Genomic DNA, 20,644 nt, shown 5'->3' with positions numbered 1-20,644 from the left:
TCGAAACACAGTATCTCCCTTTGTTTCCTATTCAAATGCCACAAAACTAAAGCGAGGACACTGAGAATCTGACAATGGCCAAAAGGACATGAAGAGAAAGCAGAGAGTGACATACACAGATAACAAAAGGGTAACCCTGAACACCATAAGGTAGACATAGCTATTTCAGCAGCACTGCTTGTTTTCAATGATGTTCCCACCTCCACTGTGCTTTCCCCATAATACATCCACAGAAAACAAAGAGTACATGAAGTGCAATGACACACAGTTTCCCAATTTAAATGTAGAGAACAAGATATATCACGTAATCTCTGGGCTGGAACACATAACACCGGTTTTCTCTAAAACGGTTGTAAAATGGATACCTGGTATAAAAAAAAGTATGCTTGAGGACATGTGATGTGCTTTTATAAAGGAGACAAAAATCTGTAACATTATACCATAAGAAAACAAATGTGTCATGCACCAGAAGTAAATTGCCAAGCAGGGGGTCTCCCCAAAGGTATTATCCAGCCAGAAGCTATTGCAAGGGGGGGGTCAGTTTTCATGGGTGGAACATACAAGACAAAGAACATAGAAAATAACTGTCGACTAGAACAGAGTCATCTGGAACAGACAGTCACCTGTGATGTCAGCTCTCCTTAGAGTCGAGCACTCAGTCCTACTCCTCGGTGTGGAAACCACCTCTCTCTCGCTCTAGTCTTCTCCCAATGTCAGAGCCAAAAAGCTGAGGAAAAACAAAGTTACATCTTGTTATCATCTGTCATCCTCGCAACTGTTCTCTCATCCCTCCTTTTCCACCACACCACAGTATTCAGTCAGATTTGCTGACATCAACCATTATTTTGATATAGTCTAGGACATCAAGGCCATCTTGCTCCCTCTTGGTTTCCCAGATGCACACTCAGAAAAAACATCTCCAGAGAGGGGCTTCAAAGTGGTTTTAGCATGTGTGGACCTTAGAGAAATAGCATGTCTGTCATTATCAGGACCCTTATTCATAAAGTGTCTCAGACTGTTGATCTAGGATCAGTCTAGCCTTTTGGATTAAAATAAGATTATATGGTCAGCGAGATCCTAGATCAGCACTTCAAGGCGCTTTGTGAATACAGACCCAGAGCAATGTCATGTCACCATCAGGACTGGGCCTGGTATGGACTTCCTATCCTCCCAGACAGTTCAAGACCACAATCTGCCTCTCCCTCTCATCTTGCCTTCTTTTCATCGGAGTCATTGTAAAGTGTAATGAAAGAAAGATGAATAATTTAGCAGAGAGACCCAGTAGCCTTTAAGAAATCCCCTTTCATGTTCCAGTGATAATAACATGTCATGCATGCTGCAGACACGCAGTATTAAAATCACTGTATTGAACATCAATGTAACCAGTCTGCAATCTGGGATTCCCCATTACTGTACTGTCATCGGTAGTTATGTTCAGTTTCCACAAGACTTGCCCTCATAGCTAAATGAACACACTCCGATGCTCTCTGTCATAGGTTGAGTCCCATGTGGCACCCTATTCCCTATGTAGTGCACTACTTTTGATCATAAGCATTATTTAGGGAAGAGGGTGTTATTTGGAAGGTTGCCTTGTCCTCATACTGTAGCTTGCTAAATAGGAGCATGCTTAGTCACTGCCATAGGCTTCAGATTCAGAGTCAGTCTAGTCTGGCTGCGTTCCTTCAGACAAGATTAGTTTAGATAAAGAGCTACAGTATTAGCTCTTCACTCCCAAGCCGCCCACAAGGGAAACCAAAGCTGATCCTTTAGATCTTGTCAACTTCCAATGTGATTAGCATCGGCCTTTCCCACTTTGGGTTTCCAGCTGCAGATCAAAGTCAGAACACACAGTCAGAACACACCGGTTCCATTTGTGAAAATCCTGACCTGTGATCTGTTGTTGTGCGACAAAAACAACAACTGGTGTTAGAGATTATTCTTATGATCCACTTGCCATAGCCAAATAGTGTTATCGGGTGCACACACACCTGATCACATCCAAGAAACTGTGAAAAATGGCACTTCTTGAGCAATGATTTTCTTGAGAATGTGTTTTGCCTGTAGAGGTTGGTAACATGGATATTTATATCATGCGGTGTGTGTGAGGTAATCTGAATGGAGCTCAGAGTTCAAAGTGGCTCGATCTGGTGTGATGCCACAAGGAATGAGCCGACTTGCAGACTACACTCTATATTCATGGAATGGGGGCAAGGCTACAGTATAAATCAAAGACAACTCAGCAGAGCCAAACCCCTTCAAGCTCCTTAAATCATGTCAGTCAGTCACACACTTGGGGATTTGGATGCTGCCGGGCGGAGGCCATCTCAGGTTATATCAAACAGTACCCTTCCCCATCTGCCAATCTGGGATGGCACAGATTGAAGTTCTCTCGGTGTGAACAATCAAAGTGTGTCAACAGGTGATGTAAACAGCATTGAAGACTCAGACAGACAAATTGAACAGGATCTTAAAAAAAGAAATCACGACCCGTAGGAATAAATCTGAATAAACATGACTATCAACACTGTCAGTAGCCTAAAATACAGTATGTCACTGTAGATACACATTTACACAGTGACATAGATCATATTCAGACTATTGGATTCATTTGTTACTGTGGCTTCTGATGTTTAGACAAAATAACAGTGAGATTAGTCATCCAATAAAAGATTTTGACTGAAGGTACAGGGGAGAGAGGGGGAATAACAGATCGGGGAGGGGCGGAGGGACGATTCCCAAAAGAACCCAGAGGTTGGATCAATGCCATGTCTGAGACTAATCAACCTGAGTGGTGCAGGCCTCGCGGGGATATTTCTAAATATTTACCAGGCAACCCCACCCTCCGTCCTCCCTACAGGAACTGCATTATAAGACTGCCAGTCCCGATACAGCGAGACCGGGGAGGCTTTGTCATAATTGGGCACACTAAACAGCAAACCACATGTTTACACATGCCCCTCTCTTATGATCTATAAAACAAACTAAATCAACCCCAATCAAAACGCATCCATGTTGGGTTGAACAATTAAATTACTAAACATGGATCTGAGTGCTTAGCGTTGCTCCAAAAATTGTCCACTGATGCTGCAACAATGTCATACGTGTTTCATAATAACATAGAGGTTACATAGACCTGCCTGTGGGCGTCTGATCTCTGCTTCCCAAGTTCATCTGTCCTCTCAGTCTCCACAGCTAATACATCATATGGTGTGGTTCTGTCACCTCACCTGTCACATCAACTCTAGATCTCATATCTACACAATCAATGAAATCTAACACAGCCATAACGGCACAAAATTGACAAATAGTCTAGACTACATTGTCAGTCCTAACAATGAAAACGTTTCACTGTATATGTTCAGATCTGCTTGTCCTAAAATGCCCACCCAGTCTCACCTTGCTTCATATCCTAGCATCCACTCAAAGCACCCGAGAGAGCCCCAGGCTAAAGAAAATCAGTTGTAAAAAAAGCCCCACAATGTAAGTATTTTCCAGTTGAAGAAAGGATTTATCCACAAGATGATGCCCTCTCCTCTAATAAGGAACGATTTCCTCTAAACTACTGATAGAAAAAGGCCCATCCTCGAGCATGTGAATTGTGTGCATCTCTCGCCGGCTGCCCTGTGCTGTGCCGTCTGCCTGCAATATCTCCCATTGTTCCAGGGCGAGTGAGGAGGCAGGCTTCCTGCCCCAATAGACCCTGCCTACTACAATAACTGTAGACTTGCCCCCACCTCTCTCCTCCTCCTCTCCAACTACTGCTAAACATTAACCCTGCAGCTGCTGGTCAGGCCATAAAGGAGCGAGACAGAAAAGAAAGGGTGTTATGTTTCCAAAGAAACCCCACTATGTAACAGACAAAAGCGTGGACCCAGAGAGGATATCCAACAGTCTGGCTAGTTGGTTTGTTTAGTAATGGAGTTATCCAGCCAGGGCTATTCAACTGCTTGTATAAAGAACATGAGTTCTGTGCTAAGAGGATTTTATCCTGAATCAGACCATTAATGACTATTATTAATATGCAACAGAGGGAAAGACAAAGAGTGAATTAATAACCATACATGAACAACCAATACATAAGCTAATAATTAGAATATGCTGTTTGATTTGTAATAGCATTATTAATTTGTGAATTGATTAAGCAGCTAATGATTCTTTCAAATAACAGCTTTAATAAATGCCTTACACCAGTATGCCTAATTGTTTAGTATTTTCTAGTAAATATCACATCATTACTAATAGAAAGTTAGGTGTATCCTTTCTTCATTGACCCTAATTGACTTGACATAGAGGCCTGAGCTGAATGTACTGTACTTCAGCCTTCCGGAACGCAAAATAAAAAGCCTTTTGGTTCTTTTCTGAATGTCAGTGTCTGCAGGCTCTCTCACTCTTGGAATTTATTTTTAACCTAAGCAGCTTGCCAGTGGTGCCACATTCTGACAAAAGCTTTTAAACCTCTGACGATTCATCCGCGGCATTGGATAAAAATCATTGTATTGCCACATATTGTATTGAGAACAATTCAGCCATACCTACATCTAAAACGGCACTAGGTTGAGGTGTATCCTCCTTCCTGCTATCAAAGAGACAATCAATGCAGGGCAACAATAGAGAGACAGAAATTGCTGTCTGTCCACCTAGTGGTTGGAAGTGAGAATAAACTGTTTTCATCTCCATCCAAAGTCATATATAGGGAATATGATGCCATTTGGGACTCAGTCAATGCCTCTGCTCTGTCAGTCATTAATCCACATGGGCATCTATCTCTATGGGATGGATGTAATGAATGGCACAGTCACAGAACCAATCCCCTCTGAGGGTCAGATAGGCTGCCATGGCCCATAGTCACCCATAAAATATTCACTTTTTCGAGGATCATGACCCACAAATAGAATACTAATGTTATGTTACTGATTGGAGTTAGCGACTGTAAGCTATAGGTAATGGATTTATGATCGAGGTAGAGTAAAATCAGAATACTGGTAGCTAAAAATCTCACATTTCTTAACATAGTTTTATTTATCAGTGGTTACTGGTAAACTGCAGTAACAGTACATTGTGACATTCAGATTGAGTCACTAGTGACATGCTGACAGACCCGGCCACCACGGAGCACTGTTCAACGTGGCACCTTACAGATGTGCGAAGACATAGCAGGACATTTGACTTAAGCACAATGCAAACAGTATGAAAACCAAGTTCATTCTATAAGACTGGCTTTCTCTATAAAAATACAAAATCCTCAAGGTTCTACCTGCCCTGAACCTGTATGACTAAAAAGGCACAAAAATACACTGCATCCAACCTTCAAATCAATATATCCCTAACACAATAAAGAAATTCAGCTATACATTGACAGGTTGTCCATCTGACTGACACATTCTTCTTCCTCGTTGAGCAGTTGGTTGGTTTGCAAAGCGAGCCTCGTTGCTGTCAAAGGGGATTCGGGTTTTAAATTAGACTCCTGAGGTAAAAAACCCTATTGAGAGGCAGACAGTTTAATGGCCTGTAATAGGCTCAGCTTCATGGGAGGTGGAGCTAATCCACCTATAAGAAATGTGACACTGGCTGCTTCTGTGCTCTGCTGGGAGACACACACACACACACGTGCATGCACACACACACACTCTACTGGGAGATGGGTAGGGTGGGTCCACAGCTGGGGCTATAAAAGGGGAATGGTGGCCTCTATGGTAATTTGCATGAAGCTTCAGCGAATCCTTTACTAAGACCATGAAGTCTCAAATCGTACTATCCATTCCAGAGACATCCCCGGCATGTACTATAGCTTCTGCATTGCTGATTTTAACTATTCATGTGGTGTATACAAAGACATTCCTTTAAAATGCATAAAAAGACCAGATCCACCACAGAAAAACATTATTCCGTAGCCAGAATAACAATACATTTCTTCCAGGTAAAAAATATTTGATTAATGTTCAATAAAAATTTAATGTATTGTTCTTCTTACATTTCACGAAACATTAAACTCAAGTCATTTTATAACATGTCTTGCCTATTTTTTACAGACAGGTTTTATACAGCTGCAAATAGTACAATGACAACTGGAGTCCTCTTAGTAACAACCGGTGTGACATGCTGACAGACCCGGCCACCACGGAGCACTGTTCAACGTGGCACCTTACAGATGTGCGAAGACATAGCAGGACATTTGACTTAAACACAACGCAAACAGTATTTTATTTATTTATTTTACCTTTATTTTACTAGGCAAGTCAGTTAAGAACAAATTCTTATTTTCAATGACGGCCTAGGAACAGTGGGTTAACTGCCTGTTCAGGGGCAGAACGACAGATTTGTACCTTCTCAGCTCGGGGATTTGAACTTGCAACCTTCCGGTTACTAATCCAACGCTCTAACCACTAGGCTACCCTATGAAAACCAAGTCCATTCTATAAGACTGGCTTTCTCCATAAAAATAGAAAATCCTCAAGGTTCTACCTGCCCTGGACCTGTATGACTAAAAAGGCACAAAAATACACTGCATCCAACCTTCAAATCAATATATCCCTAACACAATAAAGAAATTCAGCTATACATTGACAGATTGTGTCAGTCAGATGGACATTCTTCTTCCTCGTTGAGTGGTTGGTTGGTTTGCAAAGTGAACCTCACTGCTGTCAATGGGGATTAGGGTTTTAAATTAGACTTTGAGTTAAGGTGTGTGTCTGTCCCCGAAAACATTCCACAGGGATGCTGGCCCATGTTGACTCCAATGCTTCCCACAGTTGTTCAAGTTGGCTGTATGTCCTTTGGGTGGTGGACCATTCTTGATACACACAGGAAACTGTTAAGCATGAAAAACCCAGCAGCATTGCAGTTCTTGACAAACCAGTCCGCCTGGCACCTACTGTACTACCATACCCCGTTCAAAGCCACATATATTTTGTCTTGCCCATTTACCCTCTGAATGGCACACAAACATAATAAATGTCTCAATTGTCTCAAGGTTTAAAAATCCTTCTTTAACCGGTCTCCTCCCCTTCTTCTACACAGACTGAAGTGGATTTAACAAGTGACATCAAAAAAGGATCATAACTTTCACCTGGCCAGTCTGTCATGTACTTAATGTTTTGTATACTCAGTGTATATTGCACCCTTAAGGTTCTATATAGCAACTCTGAGGTTCTGATCAATGAACCCTTTGGTTCTATCCAGAACCTTTTTTCTAAGAGTGCAGCCTTCCTTACTGAACAAATTCAGGTAATAACTCACTGTTTCACCAGCTCAAAACATTTTTGTTTCTGTGTTGTACCTACTGGACACAACCCCGGACCCCTGCAATGTTCCACAATGTTTGCCTACTGATTGTGGTCCTGGCTATAGAAGAGCAGGGTGGTTCTCAGGGCCAGAGAGGTGCAGGGACCATTAACATCTGGGCAGGCTCACAGCCAGCCGCTAACATCTGGACACCAGGCATCGTGGGCACGTCCTACACGGCACTCTATTCCCTATATAGTGCACTACTTTAGACTAGAGCCAATAGGGCTCTAGTCAAAAGTAATACACTATGTTGAGAATAGGGTGTCGTTTGAGACGCAGGCCGTGTCATTCAGTACAGACGCCCACAGAACCAGCTCAGCTGAAGCCAAGCATGTTCTCACATCCCAACATCCACATCCTTTGTTCTCATGTCTGGCCAGACCCAGAAAGATTTATTCATAGAATAAAATATATATAATTGAAGCCCATTGACATTACAAAGAGGTTACTATATGGTTGGAAACTCCATACATCTTTTATTTTGACTGTCTGAGATGACCAAGAGCCATCTCTTTATCAAAACAATTGATCATACAGATGCCAGAGGGTAGCTAGCTATATATAATGTTCATGGTATGTCCAAGTATCTTCATGTGTTTCTAGTGCATTGAGAAATTAGATTGATGGTAGCGGTTTTAAGTAGGAGAGCCTGAATTTTAAACATACCAGCAACAAGGCATATCCTAAGCTTACTAAGCCGCTTGTAGGAGTGAAGTACTGATTTTTTACTAAGCCGCTTGTAGGAGTAAAGTACTGATTTTTTACTAAGCCGCTTGTAGGAGTGATGTACTGATATTTTACTAAGCCGCTTGTAGGAGTGATGTACTGATATTTTACTAAGCCGCTTGGAGGAGTGATGTACTGATATTTTACTAAGCCGCTTGTAGGAGTGAGGTACTGATTTTTACTAAGCCGCTGGTAGGAGTGATGTATTGATTTTTTTTTTAAAGGGCAGTACCCTAAAAATGCACCATTTTAAGCACAAAGGAGCACTATTTTGGATGGCAATCCATGAGTGAATGAACCAATTTTTTTTTATTTCTGTCACTTCATGTTCTTTCAGATCAGGTTGTTTTCACAATCACGACCAACCATTTAACATGTCATTGGCCAAACCGGATGTGTGCCATTGACCTGGCTTGCTTGAATTGATTAAAGACACTACATCGCAAGCCATATATCCTGGTTGACGCGATGAATTAGATGTTTGTTACAGCTGCTTTGTGGAGGTGTTTTAACCAACTGCAATGTTTGTGTGACCGCAGATTCCATTTTAGGGTGGATTTTGAACGAGTTTTAGTCCTTTACACTTTGAGGAACACTCACAGATGAATGAATTGTTGCAGTATAGGCCTATATCTAAGCCCAAATGGCTATTGTTATTTTCTACCAAGCAAATGATTTGATACAGTTTATATTAGTAGACAAATACCAGGGGAATAGTTTAAGCGGTTCTTAATGACCCATAAATAATGTTCTGCCTTTAACATTCCAGTTGACTGACACAGGCACCAACTCTTCTGATTCTGTGGTTTGTGGTTTTTTTAAGAAAAGGAGAAACAAAAAGGCTGCTGGGTAAAACAATGTAGATGAGGGAAATGTTCTTTCATCCAAATTTCTGCAGTGTGTTTGGAAACAGTAGTGATGTCTCGGGGAGACCTTGGTCCTGCCTCCTGCTTTGAGCTCGGTCATATCATTCCAGCTACACAGGGTAATTTATGAATATTTGTACATGCCTATGTGATGCAGCTCCAGAAGCGCCTCGGCTGGTGCGGCTGCATAACCATGGTAACTACCTGCATGCAGCAGACGGCAGGGGTGCAGAGGGAATTAGAGGAAAAACTGATAAGACGAGACGGGAGTGGGGTTAGTCTGGCTGACACCCAACTCAAAGTCACATGGGTCGCGTCAGCAAGGCTAGAGAGGGGTAGCCCTGCCCAGCACATCTTCAAAGGATGCTGATGAGGCATATGCAGAGGGGAAGCAGCAGGTTTAAGAAAGGTAGGCCTCCTATGGCCTGGTGACAATGTGACCTATCTGTGGAAGGCATTCAATAACAGCACTGTAGAAGCGTGTCTGAATGGAGCCCTGTGCAGATGTAACTGTTATCAATAGTCTAATTCAGGGCTCTCCAACCCTGTTCCTGGAGAGCTACCGTCCTGTAGATTTTTACTCCAACCCTAATTTAGCGAACCCGATATGTATGGTTGACAAGCTGAATTGGGTTAACTACACTAGAGCAGTCAACACAACCAGGAACAACATAGTGACCGCTAGGGAATTAATTACCTTGACTTTACAGAGGTTCTAATCTAAAAATTCAAAATAAATGTTACATTTAAAAAAGTATGAAATTAGGCCTATTCCATGAGTAGGAGCCCAAGGAATAGTCAAACACTAAGTCTACATCTAGTCTTGGTCTAAAATGTTATGGCTGATGTCTTCTGTGAGTATTTGGATATCGTAATGATGTTCAAATGTCAGCATGATTCTGTCAGACTCAGAACACAATGGATACATGGAAGCTTGATGATCAATGGCCAAATAAACACATATTTTGATCATGTGCTACTATGTCAGATGTAACATGATTTGCATATTTTAAAGACAGTCTTGTTGCAATTAAGGGAAGTATATAATTCAGTTTATCTCAATGGATCCAATATTCATCATGTTTTAAGCTTGTAAATCGTTCAAAAATATATGCAACAATCCCAATCTTATAACATGATGACATATAGCAACTGTGTCTCACAGGCATACACTACTGTTCAAAAGTTTGGGGTCACTTAGAAATGTCCTTGTTTTTGAAAGAAAAGCACATTTTTTTTGTCAATTAAAATAACATCAAATTGATCAGAAATTCAGTGTAGACGTTAGTAATTTACAACATTAACAATGTAGCTGGAAATGGCTGATTTTTAATTGAATATCAACATAGGTGTACAGAGGCCCATTATCAGCAACCATCACTCCTGTGTTCCAATGGCACGTTGTTTTAGCTAATCCAAGTTTATAATTTTAAAAAGGTTAATTGATCATTAGAAAACCCTTTTGCAATTATGTTAGCACAGCTGAAAACTGTCGTCCTGATTAAAGAAGCAATACAACTGGACTTCTTTGGACTATTTGAGTATCTGGAGCATCAGAATTCGTGAGTTTGATTACAGGCTCAAAATGGCCAGTAATAAATGTGTACTACTCCCTTCACAGAACAGAGCAAACTGTCTCTAACCAGAATATAAAGAGGAGTGGGAGGCCCCAGTGCACAACTGAGCAAGAGGACAAGTACATTAGAGTATCTAGGTTGAGAAACAGATGCCTCACAAGTCCTCAACTTGCAGCTTCATTAAATAGCATCCGCAAAACACCAGTCTCAACGTCAACAGTGAAGAGGCAACTGTGAGATGCTGGCCTACTAGGCAGAGTTCCTCTGTCCAGTGTCTGTTCTTTTTCCCCCATCTTAATCTTTTATTTTTATTGGCCAGTCTGAGATTTGGCTTTTTCATTGCAACTCTGCCTAGAATGCCAGCATCCTGGAGTTGCCGCTTCACTGTTGACGTTCAGACTGGTGTTTTGAGGATACTATTTAATGAAGCTCCTAGTTGAGGACTTGTGAGGCATCCGTTTCTCAAACTAGACACTAATGTACTTGTCCTCTTGCTCAGTTCTGCACCAGGGCCTCCTACTCCTCTTTCTATTCTGGTTAGGGACAGTTTGTGCTGCTCTGTGAAGGTAGTACACAGCGTTGTACAAGATCTTCAGTTTCTTGGCAATTTCTTGCATGGAATAGCCTTCATTTCTCAGAACAAGAATAGTTTCATTAGGATCTGCTTCTGGCCATGTTGAGCCTGTAATCAAACCCACAAATGCTGATGCTCCAGATACTCAACTAGTATAAAGGGCAGTTTTATTGCTGATTTAAATCAGGTTTTCTAATTATCAATTAGCCTTTTATAAATTATATACTTGGATTAGCTAACATGCCATTGGAGCAAAAGAGTCCTCTGTATGACTATGTAGATATTACATTAAAAATCAGCCGTTTCCAGCTACAATAGTCATTCACAACATTACCAATGTCTACACTGTATTTCTGATAAATGTTGTTTCTTTCAAAAACAAGGACATTTCTAAGTGACCCCAAACTTTTGAACGGTAGTGTATGTGACACAAAAGGCATGCAAAAACATCTGTAAACAATTAGAGCCAGGGTGAGGGAGTGCTTCTACCACCCATTACACTTGAATTAGTCACTGCTGTTCATGGTGTAAGTGAGCACATTTTGGTAACAATGCTTAAGTCTAATGGCCTAGATTCCATACTGAACTGAAATCTAGGGGTTCCCCATAGTCAAGGTGGTGTGTTAACCCAAAGGTGAAATGCTATCCCAAACTGAATTGCAAAATCAATTCATTCAAATGTGACTTGATCTCACTTGCACTCGCTTCGTTTTATTTTTCTCTAAGCTAAAACAAATCTGTCGACATTTAGACAAATGTCATTACATCAATAACACGACTGCCTATTTTACCTATTTCGCTTGTCACATTGGTGCGACAACACACGCGCGAGTCGAATCGATACATTGAAATCAAACTCACCTCAATTGTAGTTTTGGTGGGTCCTGCTGAAAACTGACCATTCAGTAATGTATTGGCCCAAATATACTCAATGGCTACGTTATACAATAACCTTTATATAAGGCGGTGTATTGAGAGACCACCCCTGTCTTGTCTTGGGCCGTTTTATCGCTTCGTCTGCATGGGTGTATTCATTACGCAGATTCTGTTGCAAAACGTTTTCCAACAGAAACTGTTTACCCCAAACGGAAATGGTTAACAAAAACGAGAGTTTCAATTGCACAAATTCAGGTAGGCTCCTCCCCGTTTCGTTCGGTTCTTAAAAGGCAAACTGTTTCCATTGCAAGAGGTAATGAATACACCCCAGGTTGCCTCCGCTTGTTTGCAGCGTTTGACTTCTCGGACTGGGTAAGGGAAAGTGATGTCATCAAATTGTTCCATGTTGCCAAGTACGACTTTTTAATGTCACTTTGTCGTCTCAAAAGTTCCACTGATGATGCTTTGGAGAATAATATCTTTTAATTGAAAAAGGCAAATCAAGATGCAGGCATTTTCAGAAAGTACATTAAGGCTGCATTTAGACAGACAGCCCATTTCTGATCTTTTTTTCCCACTAATTGGTCTTAGACCAATCACATCAGATCTTTTCACAAAAGCTTTTTTTCAGAGCCTATTGTAATTGGTCAAAAGACCAATTAGGGGAAAAATATCAGAATTGCCTGTGTAAATGCAGCCTAAGTGCGGTACAAATGTAAATGGGTTGCACACACAAAACAGAAAATCTGAAGAGCTTATGTACATCCAGGAACTTCTTTGCAGTTGCTGGAGTTACAGGTGAACTCATGACAAATGAAAGGAAAACGCTGCACACTGCTGTTCATGAGATTTTAATTGACAACGTTTCAACCCTGAGGTCTTCATCAAGCATCCACATCCCAGGTGGGCGTGGAAGGTCCTTTATATTAGAGGCAGTGCACAGTGACATCACTTCCCGTTTTAAAGGTGCACTGTGCAGAAATCGCTCTGCCATTTCCTGGTTGCAAAAATTCAAATAGTTTACCTTAGTTTGTGAAAAAACAAGCAAGTATAGAGTAGAGAATCATTGTACCATCTGAACCTCTATCTTCTTCATAAACAAAAATATTGTATTTTCAGTTGTTTGAAGCTCGTGTTCAAAACCAAAAGTAAAAGACACAAAAAGGAAACTTAAGAACGGGAAACATAGAAATAGCGCACATAGAACAGATCTACCACTTTTAAAACTCACACTTCTTTGTAAATTTGCTCAGGTTAACCAAAAAGTTACATATTGCAGCTTTAAGGGGTTGCCCCTGCCTCAGAAAGTGATGTCACTGAGCACTGCTCCTATATAAATAACCTTCCAACCCATCTGGGATATGGCTGCCATGGTGCCTAGAGGCAGCCGTAGTAGTTTACTCTTTCAAATTATTAACTTTTTTATGCACATTGTTTTTAAATCAACCTTTTGGTTTTTTGATAGCTTATCAAGATCATAGGAATCGTTTTTATTTTGATCATTAACATTAAGAGTTAGCATATGTGGCTACTTCTCCAACCTCACCAATCAACTAGCAAAATGTCTGATTTCCAATGTCAGCCTAGCTAAATCTTCCTTGATCCTCATCTCATCTACCATGTACGAGTCCAAAGGCAGGACCAAAACATTCAGAAATGGCAGCAACCTTCATTCATTATACAGAAGGATTCCTTAGAAGTCTTGCACAGATTAAAACCAACCCTATGTAAGGAGCTCAAAAACAGCCTCTTTCAATACAAGCTCCTATGGAAAACATGTAGACGGCGAGGTGGTAGAAGACTAATTAACAAACCAACGTCTAATGTGTGCACTCGTAATGAGTGCAGTACAACATGCCCACCGGACTTGGACGATAAAGGACACCAGCCATTTCTGCAGACTGACCCTCAGGCAAATGACTTCACCCACTCCAAGCCAATACAGTCCATACAGAGCACAGTGGATCAACCTAAATGTAATGTAAGTTTCCATCAATGCCTCCACAAGTTTTGCAATCTACAATATCCAATACTTAACAAGTCCTCTTTTGTATGAGTTTCTCAGACAATGACTGACATGATCTGAAACATGGCTCAAAGAGGGGACCTTTACCATCAAAATGAGGCAGCGCCGCCTGGATATACATATTCCGAAAGTATTCAGACCCCTTGACTTTTTCCAAATGTTATGTTACAGCCTTATTCTAAAATGGATGAAATTGTTTTTCCCCCCTCAATCTACACAAAATACCCCATAATGATAAAGCAAAAACAGGTTTTTAGAAATGTTTCAAATGTATTAAAAAATTAATTAAATGTGATATTTCAGTTTCATAAGTATTCAGAACCTTTAGCGATTACAGCCTCGATTCCACAAGCTTGGCACACCTGTATTTGGGGAGTTTCTCCCATTCTTCTCTGCAGATCCTCTCGCTCTGTGAGGTTGGCTAGGGAGTGTCGCTGCACAGCTATTTTCAGGTCTCTCCAGAGATATTCGGGTTCAAGTCCGGGCTCAAGCCAAAGAGTTCAATCTTGGTTTCATCAGGCCAGAGATTCTTGTTTCTCAAGGTCTGAGTAGTTTAGGTGCCTTTTGGCAAACTCTAAGCATGCTTTCATGTGCCTTCTACTAGGGAGTGGGTTCTGTCTGGCCACTCTACCATAAAGGCCTGATTGGTGGAGTGCTGTAGAGATGGTTGTCCTTCTGGAAGGGTCTCCCATCTCCCCAGAAGAACTCTGGAGCTCTGTCGGAGTGACCATCAGTTTCTTGGTCAAATCTCTAACCAAGGACATTCTCCCCCGATTGCTCAGTTTGGCCGGGCGGCCAGCTCTAGGAAGTTGTGTCTTTCTTCCATTTAAGAATGATGGCGGCCACTGTTCTTGGGGACCTTTAATGTTGCAGAAATGTTTTGGTACCCTTCCCCAGATATGTGCCTCAACACAATTCTGTCTCGGAGCTCTATGGACAATTCCATTGACATTACGGCTTGGTTTTTGCTCTGACAATTGTGGGACCTTATAGACAGTTGTGTGCCTTTCCAATCATGTCCAAATTAAATTTACCAAAGGTGGACTCCAATAAAGTAAACATCAAGGATAATCAATGGAAATAGAATGCACCAGACAACTCTCATTTGCAAACATAAAAAAAAAACTGTATTTGCTTCGTCATTATAGGGTATTGTGTGTAGATTGATGAGGAAAAACATTTATTTAATCCATTTTAGAATAAGGCTGTAATGTAACAAAATGTGGAAAAAGTCAATGGGTCTGAATACTTACTGAATGCACTGTAAATACATTGAAAAGGCGAGCAGCCAAGGCCTTGCTGTTATATACAGAGACGGCTTCATTTTAAACCCACAATATGCTGCTGATTTTCAGTCGAGTGCCTTGCTTCAGCCTTGAGTGCCTTTCCTCTAAGTCGACCTGCACCCACTCTGTCCTGAACCCCCAACCCAGACTGCCCCTCCCCTCAGCAACTTCACAAAGTTCCATCCACCACTACAGTCAATCACTTGCTCCCTTGACCCTATCCCTACACAAAACCTGCTCATCTAGCCAACTTCAGTTTGTCACCACCCTCATCAACAAGTCCCTGCTGACCGGTGAGGTACCAATGCAATCACTCTTCAAAACATCCTATCCAACTACAGCTCCATCCTCCCCCTTTCTATCAAAAGTGTTGGAGAACGTGGCTGCAAACCAGCTTCAATTCCATCGGTCTTCCAATCAGCTGTACACATTTTTCCAGTCTCGCTTCTGGCCCTTGCACAGCACCAAAACAGCTCAGGTGAAAGTTAGCAACAACCTACTGATGGCTGCAGATTCTGGGTCACTTAGCCTCCTCCTCATCCTCTTAGATCTGTTCTACTTTTGACACCTTTGCCCAAGACATCCTCCTGCGGTGTCTCAGAGAGCACATTGCAGTCTCCGGAACTGCTCTGAACTGGTTCTCCACCTACCTCTCCAATAGGAAGCAGTAAATCACGATTGGAAATCCAGATCGGAGGAGTCTACAGTCACACGTGGTGTCCCACAGGGGTCCGTTTTGGGGCCTATTCTGTTCCTAATCTACATGCTCCCTCTCAGCGAAATCCTTAGAGACTTCACTGAGTATACAAAACATTAAGATCACCTGCTCTTTCCATGACAGACTGACCAGGTGAAAGCTATGATCCGTTATTGATGTCACTTGTTAAATCCACTTCAAATCAGTGTAAATGAAGGGGAGGAGACCGGTTAAAGAAGGATTTTTAATCATTAAGGCATGGATTGTGTGTGTGCCATTGAGGGCGAATGTGCAAAACAAAAGATGTAAGAGCCTTTGAACGGGGTATGGTAGTAGGTACCAGGCGCACCAGTTTGTGTCAAGAACTGCAACGCTGGTGGGTTTTTCACACTCAACAGTGTGAATCAAGAATGGTCCACCACCCAAAGGGCATCCAGCCAATTTGATAAAACTGTTGAAAGCATTGGAGTCAACAATGCCTGTGGAATGCTTTCGACACCTTGTAGAGCCCATGCCCTGACAAACTGAGGCTGTTCTGAGGTCAAAGGGGTGATGGTGCAACTCAATATTAGGAAGGTGTTCCTAATGTTTGGTATACTGAGTGAATAACATCAACTTCCACAGCTACGCTGACGATACACAATTATATATTAACACAAATCAGGACACCATCTCAGCCCTAGCAGCTGCCTAGATGACATCAGGGCATGAATGAAAGAACTTCCTCTAGCTGAACTGCAACAAGACAGAGGCTAGGCTTATTGGGACACCCAAGCAGGTCACCAGTGCTTATTGGGACACCCAAGCATGTCACCAGTGCTGAAAACATCTGCACTAAAACTGATGGTCAAGCAATCCTTCTGTCTTCTTAAACCCGGGAGTAAAGTTTGATCCTTCGCTGTCCTTTGATGCCCATATAAAACATATCTGCAAAAAAAAAAAATTCCATCTAAGAAGCATCGCCCAGCTCAAACCATCGCTTTCGCAGCCAGATGCAGAGAAAATCATCCACACATTGATCGTCTCCCGAATTGACAACACTGTTCGGGGGCCTTCCAGCCAAATCACTTCAGAGGCTTCTCTAGAAAAGTCCACAACACCCACATCCTTGCCAAACTTCACTGGCTACCGGTCAACTATAGGACTGACTTTAAAATTCTCCTCCTAGTGTTTAAAGCCTTGAATGGATTTCGCCCCACCTACTTTAGCGACCAATTTCTATCAATGAGCCACATCACACATGCCACTCCAACACACCACTGCTTCAAGATCCCAAGGAATGTACTTCGGGGGACTGAGCCTATCTCTTGCCCCTCACCTATGGAACTCTTTCCCTGACCAGAGCTGCTCCACCAATCTGAACTTTTAAAAAGAGGCCTTAAAACACAAACTGACTTTCTTATAGTTCAAATCTGGAATGTAATTTTAGCACCAAGCCCACTATTGCCATGTCCTGCCTTCAATCTATAATATGTTATTGTATAAAAAATAATAAAAAATTCTGCCTATGTAAAACTTTCAGATAAATGAAATCATTTAATTTGATACATGTGCCGAATACAACTGGTGTAGACAACTCAGTGAAATGCTTGCTTACAGAACCTTTCCCAACAACGCAGAGTTACTATTTTATTTTTGTAACTAAACGAGGAAAAAAATATATACAAGAATGGAGCTATATACAGCGAGTATCTGTACCAGATCAATGTGCAGAGGTACAAGATACTTGAGGTATGTACACATGATCAAAACTATGTGGACACGTGCTCGTCGAACATCTCATTCCAAAATCGGAAAAGCTGACCACGACTCCATTTTGTTGATCCCTGCCTACAGACAGAAACTAAAACAAGAAGCTCCCACACTGAGGTCTGTCCAATTCTGGTCCAACCAATCTGATTCCACACTCCAAGACTGCTTCCATCACGTGGACTGGGATATGTTTCGTATTGCGTCAGACAACAACATTGACGAATACGCTGATTCGGTGTGCGAGTTCATTAGAACGTGTGTTGAAGATGTCGTTCCCATAGCAACGATTAAAACATTCCCAAACCAGAAACCGTGGATTGATGGCAGCATTCGCGTGAAACTGAAAGCGCGAACCACTGCTTTTAATCAGGGCAAGGTGACCGGAAACATGACCGAATACAAACAGTGTAGCTATTCCCTCCGCAAGGCAATCAAACAAGCTAAGCGTCAGTATAGAGACAAAGTAGAATCTCAATTCAACGGCTCAGATACAAGAGGTATGTGGCAGGGTCTACAGTCAATCACGGATTACAAAAAGAAAAACAGCCCAGTCACGGACCAGGATGTCTTGCTCCCAGGCAGACTAAATAACTTTTTTGCCTGCTTTGAGGACAATACAGTGCCACTGACACGGCCTGCAATGCAGCTGAGGTGAGTAAAACATTTGAACTTGTTAACCCTCGCAAGGCTGCAGGCCCAGACGGCATCCCCAGCCGCGCCCTCAGAGCATGCGCAGACCAGTTTTAAGTTCCTCGGCATACACATCACAGACAAACTGAATTGGTCCACCCACACAGACAGCATCGTGAAGAAGGCGCAGCTGCGCCTCTTCAACCTCAGGAGGCGGAAAAATTCAGCTTGTCACCAAAAGCACTCACAAACTTCTACAGATGCACAATCGAGAGCATCCTGGCGGGCTGTATCACCGCCTGGTACGGCAACTGCTCCGCCCACAACCATAAGGCTCTCCAGAGGGTAGTGAGGTCTGCACAACGCATCACCGGGGGCAAACTACCTGCCCTCCAGGACACCTACACCACCCGATGTTACAGGAAGGCCATAGAGATCATCAAGGACAACAACCACCTGAGCCACTGCCTGTTCACCCCGCTATCATCCAGAAGGCGAGGTCAGTACAGGTGCATCAAAGCTGGGACCGAGAGACTGAAAAACAGCTTCTATCTCAAGGCCATCAGACTGTTAAACAGCCACCACTAACATTGAGTGGCTGCTGCCAACACACGGACTCAACTCCAGCCACTTTGATAATGGGAATTGATGTAAAATATATCACTAGCTACTTTAAACAATGCTACCTAATATAATGTTTACATACCCTACATTATTCATCTCATATGTATATGTATATACTGTACTCTATATCATCTACTGCATCTTTATGTAATACATGTATCACTAGCCACTTTAACTATGTCACTTTGTTTACATACTCATCTCATATGTATATACTGTACTCGATACCATCTACTGTATCTTACCTATGCCGCTCTGTACTCTGGCTTCAGGACAAGTCTCTGAATGTCCTTGAGTGGCCCAGTCAGAGCCCGGACTTGAACCCGATCGAACATCTCTGGAGAGACCTGAAAATAGCAGTACAGCGACACTCCCCATCCAACCTGACAAGAACTTGAGAGATTCTGCAGAGGAGAATCTCCCCAAATACAGGTGTCTCAAGCTTGTAGCCACATACCCAAGACTCGAGGCTGTAATCGCTGCCAAAGACGCTTCAACAAAGTACTGAGAAAAGGGTATGAATACTTATGTCAATGTCATGTTTCCATTTATTTTATACATTAGATCAAATTTAGAAAAATCTGTTTTTGCTTTGTCATTCAGGTAGTGTAGATTGAGGGGGGAAAAACTACTTAATCAATTTTAGAATAAGGCTGTGGAAAAAACTCAGTGTCTGAAAATGTTCTGAATGCACTGTACAGTAACTAAGACTATGACTAAGAGCAATGTACTGTTCTATGGAGTACGGTTACTTTTACAATGTACAATTATTGTTGCGCTGGTAGCCTAGCAGTTAAGAGTGTTGGGCCAGTAACCGTAGGGTCCCTGGTTCGAATCACCGAGCCAACTAGGTGAAAATTCTGTTGATGTGCCCTTCAGCAAGGCACTTAACCCTACTTGGGAAAGGGGGATAACCTAGTCAGTTCTACAATTGAATGCATTCAACTGAAATGTGTCTTCCGAATTTAACCCAACCCTAATTGCTCCTGTAAGTCGCTCTGGACAAGAGCTTCTGCTAAATGACTAAAATGTCAATGTATAATTTAACAGCTTTGACAGTGCTGCAGCTAAAGAGGGTTGATGCAGAGTACCATAATAAAATGGTAGACAAACACCTATATAGGGCTCTGGTCCACTAGCCACGTAGGACCAGCCTGATTTTTGCGCTCCCCATTCCATTTAACAAGAGTGAGCTATAGACAGGTCTGGCTGGTTCACAAGGCTACTGGTCCAGAATCATTATCAAGAATTAAACATGACATCTCACCTGGTCCTCTATAGACCATCTCTCTCACAGAGCTCCATGTCAGCCGAGTCGTCGTGTCCAGCTCAGCCCCGGTCAGGAATTCCTTTGGGACCTCAGCAATGGCCCTGATCGCCTGGTTCTCCAGGGCCAAGGCTGTGTGACACGTCAGAATGGACATAGGACCTGGATGTAGTCGGGTGTCCAACAGGAAATTAACAGATGGGGGGAGGACATGTGCTGCAAGAAGTTTATATTCCTCAAAGTAGATTAATACAGCTAAATAGGCTGCAGGGAAAGTAAAAGGCAGATTTTTGTGAGAATGTACAACCAAACTGTAAGCCTTGTTAACGCTGTTCTAGGAGGTGTGTGTAGCAAAGTGTTATTTTAGTATCAAAGTATTTTAGAAGCTATTTTGGTATCAAAGACCCATCATTTAAGTTTGTATTCATGCCTTTAAGAAAAGCCTGAACTTTTATATTG

The 20,644-nt window shown here is 42.1% G+C and overlaps 1 protein-coding gene across 3 annotated transcripts in view; it reads right to left on the bottom strand.

The window, feature by feature from the left end:
• The window catches only part of LOC115132472 (nck-associated protein 5-like), a 39,558-nt gene extending 19,214 nt beyond the window's left edge, over positions 1–20,344 (bottom strand). The window contains exons 1-2 of one of the 3 annotated variants that reach the window (XM_065020846.1): positions 19,164–20,344; positions 624–727 (exon numbers count right to left, since the gene is read on the bottom strand). The gene's annotated coding sequence lies outside the window, so the exon portion shown is untranslated. Of the gene's footprint in view, positions 1–623; positions 728–3,396; positions 3,656–11,888; positions 12,052–19,163 lie in introns of those variants that run through there. The other 2 variants (XM_029665157.2, XM_029665156.2) reach the window with 2 other exon arrangements.
• Between the last annotated feature and the right edge of the window lie 300 nt (positions 20,345–20,644).

Source organism: Oncorhynchus nerka, linkage group LG7 (assembly GCF_034236695.1).
Source record: "Oncorhynchus nerka isolate Pitt River linkage group LG7, Oner_Uvic_2.0, whole genome shotgun sequence".
In the NCBI taxonomy this organism is placed as follows: Eukaryota; Metazoa; Chordata; class Actinopteri; order Salmoniformes; family Salmonidae; genus Oncorhynchus; species Oncorhynchus nerka.
Note: the sequence above shows the minus strand (reverse complement) of the source record. Positions and strands in the feature narration are given on the sequence as shown.